This window comes from Sinocyclocheilus anshuiensis, unplaced genomic scaffold (genome assembly GCF_001515605.1).
Source record: "Sinocyclocheilus anshuiensis isolate Anshui unplaced genomic scaffold, SAMN03320099.WGS_v1.1 scaffold618, whole genome shotgun sequence".
Classification (NCBI taxonomy): domain Eukaryota; kingdom Metazoa; phylum Chordata; class Actinopteri; order Cypriniformes; family Cyprinidae; genus Sinocyclocheilus; species Sinocyclocheilus anshuiensis.
The window spans coordinates 568,497-574,876 of NW_015547657.1; positions in this window are offsets into that span (position 1 = coordinate 568,497).

Below are 6,380 nucleotides of genomic sequence, written 5' to 3' on the forward strand. Positions count from 1 at the left end.
ACTGCAGTTTTCAGGGAGTTTGGATAAGTCCCAGAAAGAAGTGAGGCGTTCACCACTTCTAAGAGATCTGCTTCTAAACAGTTAAGCACACTTTTGAAAAAAATATGTGGGAAGTGTGTCAAGATAGCAGGTTGACAATCTAAGGAGCTGTACTATATCTTCCAAAATGTTGCTATCAATTGCTTCAAAAACAGACATAGTAACTTATTTTTTAAATCGTGGTCTAATCTGACTTAGGGGGGTTTGTTAGTCTCTCACCAGTGGCAAAAAGAGTGCGAGTGTTGTTTAAGTTACTGTTTATACGGTTGGAGAAGAAGGTCTGTCTAGCTGTGGCTAGTTCCACATTGAAAGCATGAAGGCTGTCTTTATAGATGCAATAGTGAATTTCAAGTTTCGTCTTCCACCACATCCGCTCAGCTTTTCTGCATTGTCTTTTCATACTCTGTACTGCTGTTAATTTTCTCCAAGGTGATTTTTGTCTGCCAGTCTTCTTGCTGACCTTCACAGAAGCAATATCATCAATAGCATTCTTAACTTTTGAGCTAAAGGAATCAAGGAGAATATCAAAAGAGTCTGTAGAAATGCTTGGTGTTAAAGATATAGCCTTCATAAATACCACACTAGTGTTCTCGTTAATGCATCTCTTTCTGACAGAGACAGATCTAGATTCAGTGGTATCTCACCAGTGGCAAAAAGAGTGCGAGTGTTGTTTAAGTTACTGTTTATACGGTTGGAGAAGAAGGTCTGTCTAGCTGTGGCTAGTTCCACATTGAAAGCATGAAGGCTGTCTTTATAGATGCAATAGTGAATTTCAAGTTTCGTCTTCCACCACATCCGCTCAGCTTTTCTGCATTGTCTTTTCATACTCTGTACTGCTGTTGATTTTCTCCAAGGTGATTTTTGTCTGCTAGTCTTCTTGCTGATTTTCACAGCAGCAATATAATCAATAACATTCTTAACTTTTGAGTTAAAGGAATCAAGAAGATCAACAGAGTCTGCAGAAATGCTTGGTGTTAAAGATATAGCCTCCATAAATAGCACACTGGTGTTTTTTAAAGATATAGCCTTCATAAATAGCACACTAGTGTTCTCGTTAATGCATCTCTTTCTGACAGAGACAGATCTAGATGCAGTGGTAGCAGAGATCAATATATCAAAGAAAATACAGAAGTGATCAGATAGTGCTACATCCTTAATAACAATGGACGCAATGTTTAAACCTCTACTGGTGAGTAAATCTAGAGTGTGTCCTCAACTGTGTGTGAGTCCATGCACATGTTGAATAAGGTCAAAAGTGTTTAAAACAGTTATAATTTATTTTGTAGTTTTGATTTCTGCATTAACTATGTGCATATTCAAATCCCCTGCAATAGTAAAACAGTCAAACTCTGAGAAAATCATTGCTCAAATTTATGTGAACTCTTAAACAAACGCTGGAGAGTATTTTGGAGGCCTGTAAATAATGTTAAACAGAATGCGTGTGTCACTAATGCCTACGGAGTGGAGCGAGGAGATGAGGAGTAAACTCAAACAAAGGTCTTTAGTCACGATAATCCAAGGGGTAACACAGGGCAGGCAGGAACACACATGTAGCACAACATAGACTTTCAATACTGGACAAGAAACAAGAGGCAGAACACACTATAAATACACAACTAAACGAGGTAATTGACAAGACACACCTGGGAGCAATGAACAATCAAACACAAAGGAAAACTAGGTCACGGGGAGCACATGGGGAGGGAAAACACAACAAAACAGGTCTATAATCCTGACAGCGTGGAGCACCTTTCAGCACAATCCCTAGATATTCAAAAGACAAGTACTGACCAAATGACATTTGCTTGCATTGATAGACATATTTAAATAGAGCAGCTACACCTCCACCCCTCCTAACAGTCCTGCAGACACTCGTGAATGTAAAGTTAGGAGGGGCTGTTTCATTGAGGACTGTTGCACTGCAGCTGTCTTCTAGCCATGTTTCATTTAGAAACATAAAATCCAGGTTGTTTCTGGTTATTAACTTTTTCCCCCCCAGAGTTGTTTTTTTTTTTAAGTTGCCAGCCACTTCCAGCATTTTTGACGATTTTCACCTAAATTTTACGGGCCTCAGAATATGTTCTGCTATGAATATATGAACATATTATATATCAAAATAAAGAACCGAGCCTCTGCTTTTAAACACACAAAAAACTATTTTATTCTATCTTCATGTGTTCATGTTTTATCACCACTTGAATGCAGATAGGTTTCATCAGAAATACAACATTTTGGACAAACAACTGAGAAAAATGCATTTTTATCAAAGTAGTGCATTTTCACGCAAAATACATTCAGATGTCATATTATTTAACCTGTAAATAATTATATGAACAATTGAAATTGCATTCAATAAACAGAACAAACAGACACACACACACACACACACACACACATAGGCTATACATTTACATAGGTCTACATACATACACACAGGGTCGGATTTATGCATAGGCATTCTAGGCACGTGCCTATGCTCGCACGTTCAGGGGGAGCCCAGTTACAATGAGGGATAATTATTTTTTATTTTGTTTATTATTATTATTTCACTGTAATGCTAAAACACTGTAAGGCAATTACTGTATTAAAAACTAAATATTAAATATTAAAATGCTGTAAAACATGTACTTAAGTTCATTTAAGCTACCGGAAACTATTTATTACGAATAATTTTATATACTAACTTTGTTACATAAATAGTCCAGGCCTGGGGCCTCATGTATAAAACTTTCCGAAGATTTCATCCTAAAAGTGTACGTATGCACAAAAGCTAGATTTGGCGTACGCACAAAAGTTTTCAGATTTATAAAACCATGTTTACGCGAGAACCTGCGCAAAAATCCTTTTATAAATCCCTTTCAGCGGAAGATTGTGCGAACATGCATCTCCTCCCCAAAATCACCATATATGGAGCTTACAATGCCTAGTTTTACTATGCATAACCTAATTTGCATATCATTTCCATGCATATTCCCATCCACGTGACACCATGTTTAACACCGTCAAAGGTACAAGACATTAGGAAAATATGACATGCGGACTAAAATGCAATTTGTATGGTACAATACATTGCTAAAAAATCATTCACTGTCCTTGTCTTGTTTTCGAATAAATATATCAAAATTAATGTAAAAACAAAACTGTATAAAAAGAGTGGATCTCTTTCTTTTCCACTGGCCAAAGCAGTATATAATTGTTTTAAACAAATTAAATGTTTTAGGATATTTAAATAGGCTATAGTTGAATCAGAAATACGGTGTGTGTAAAAAAAGTGTACATAATTGTCTGACGCAGCATCACTGACAAAATATTATAAAAAAGAAACGTGCAAATCTTATCATTTGCTTCAGATTCTATCCTTCAATCACAATGCTATTTTCATAATATTCTGAATGTTTGCGAAATAAACACCTCCATGCAGTCTTGGTTGTGCAGTAGGCTAATATATTCGGACCTATTTAAACTTGCCAGTGGACCGTTCGACCAGCAGTGTCTGCCACAATATCGAAGTAAGTGCGCATTACCATTCAACTCCACCGGCCTCGCTCCGCTCCCACGGCTCTCAGCCCCATCCCACTTGCCACATGGTGTAACTTGAATACTTTCATACATCTGGGGCCTCATTTATAACCGTTGCGTACGCACAAAAACAGCCCTTTTACACTGCAATAAATGGGCCTATCTGTTTCCACTCAAAATAGCTAAAAGATATTCACCTTATCAGCAAAACTGCATAAATTTAGTTTGATTTGAATTGTCTAAAACAATTGAAATTGTCAGGGGGAAACAATGAGGATTCAGTAGCGACTGTGCAAACAACGTTTATTGGGAATTCCCAACCAGAAAGATGATGAGAGTCAGACAGTTGAGAGACGGAGATAACTCCGGGTAGCGCAGGGACACAACGGGCAGCCGATGATCGAGGATCCGTGCAACGAAGCCCACGGCAGAGGTGAGAAGGAACTCCAGGAACTGGTCAGAAGCAGAGAGACACGAACTGAACACGGTAACGACATAGGACGATCTGACAACACAGGACAGAAAACACAGACATTAAATAGGATCGCTGATCAGCCACAGCTGGCGCTAACCAGCTGATGGCACTGATCAGCGGCAACACAAACCACACCCACACCCACACACCCTTTGATTGTAATCATCAATAAGGGAGTGGTCCAGAATGTCCCTAGCAGGAACCCAACTTCTCTCCTCCGGACCGTAACCTTCCCAGTCCACCAAGTACTGAAATCCGCGTCCCCTACGTCTCGAGTCCAGAATGCGGTTAACCGAATAGGTGGGTTCCCCGTTTACGAGACGCGGCGGTGGGGGAACCGGGGCAGGCGGATTAATGGGTGAACGAAAAACGGGTTTCAATTTAGAGACATGGAACACGGAATGAATTCGGACTGCCACCGGACTAAGAACTTTGGTGACAGAAAACGGGACAATAAATTTGGGAGCTAGCTTATTACAAACGGATCAGAGAGGAATATTCTTAAAGGAAAGCCACACCTTTTGACCATCGATCTAAACGGGAGGCTTTGACCGGTGGCGATCAGCCTGAGCCTTGGTGCGCGTCCTCACTTGGAGAAGAGTCTCTCGGGCTCTTTTCCAAGTGCGACGGCACCTCTGGACGACCTAAACTACACTCAAACAGCGAGAGACCCGTGGACGACACTGGTAATGAGTTATGAGCATACTCAAACCATGAGAGTTGCTGGCTCCAGGAGGAGGGATTCTGTGCCACCAAGCATCACAACACTCTCTCGAGGTCCTGGTTGGCCCGCTCAGTTTGGCCGTTGCTCTGAGGATGAAAACCAGAGGACAGACTGACACTCGCCCCCAGTAAATGACAAAACTCCTTCCAAAATTTGGAAACAAATTGGGGTCCCCTGTCGGAAACCACGTCCATCGGGAGGCCATGAATGCGAAAGACGTGATCAACGACAGTAACCGCTGTCTCCTTGGCTGAGAGTAATTTGGGCAAGGGAATAAAATGGGCCGCCTTCAAGAACCGGTCCACTACGGTCAATACCACCGTATTGCCCTGGGAGGGCGGGAGGGCAGTGACGAAATCGAGCAAGATATGAGACCAGGGTCTCGAAGTGACCGACAGCGGTTGAAGTAACCCGTCAGGGGGTCGATTGGAAGTCTTACCACGAGCGCAATCTGAGCAGGCCAAAACAAAATCTCGGACGTCACGAGCCATAGAAGGCCACCAGAATCACTGTTTTAGGAGGAAACTAGTCCGATTCACCCCTGACAAGCCAAGCTGGAACAATGACCCCACCGAACGACGTCAGACCGTAACCTCTCCGGCACAAATAATCAACTCGGTGGGCAACCGGGCGGAGGCGTTACCCCCTCTAAGGCCGTGCAGACCTTCGACTCGACCTCCCATACAAGAGTGGAGACGACGAGTCTCTCGGGTAAAATACTCTCAGGAGTGGACGGGCGCTCGGAAAGTTCAAAAATGCGAGACAACGCTTCGGGTTTGATGTTTTTAGAACCCGGACGACAGGAGAGTGTAAAGTCGAAGCGACCGAAAAAGAGTGCCCACCGAGCCTGCCTGGAGTTCAGTCATTTAGCGGACCTGATGTACTTGAGGTTCTTATGATCAGTCCAGACAATAAAGGGTACTCCCGAACCCTCTAACCAATGACGCCACTCTTCCAGCACTAACTTGACCGCCAAAAACTCTCGGTTACCAATGTCATAGTTACGTTCGGCAGGTGATAAACGATGGGAGAAAAACGCGCAAGGATGCATCTTGTCGTCCGAGGAAGAGCGCTGGGATAGCACCGCACCTACCCCCACCTCTGACGCATCGACCTCCACCACGAACTGACGTGTGGAGTCAGGGGTTACGAGAATAGGAGCCGAAACAAAGCGGCTCTTGAGGTTGGTAAATGCAGCTTCGGCTGCACTAGACATGCGGCCTCACGACCCGTCAACGCATGGTCAAAAACCCGTCTCATCTCCTGAGAGAGGGCCTGGAATGAAGCACAACAGGAATGTTTATTCTCCCACAGAGCCACGCGTCCTGACAGCAGTGTCAATACCAGAGCCACCTTTGACTGTTCCGTGGCGAACGTCACTGGTTGGAGAGAGAAAAACATAGAACACTTAGTCAGAAAGGCTCTACAGTGGTTGGGCTCACCAGCATATGTCTCTGGTGTGGGTAGACGTGGCTCATGCTGACGTCCGATGCCTGTAGATGTAGCGGGAACCGGAGGTGGGAGTGGCGCAGTGGGTAAGCTCAGCTGTTGTAGTTGGGTGGTGAGCTCGGACACCTGTGCCACCAAGGCTTGCATAGCCCGACCCGTAGCCAGCATCTGCTC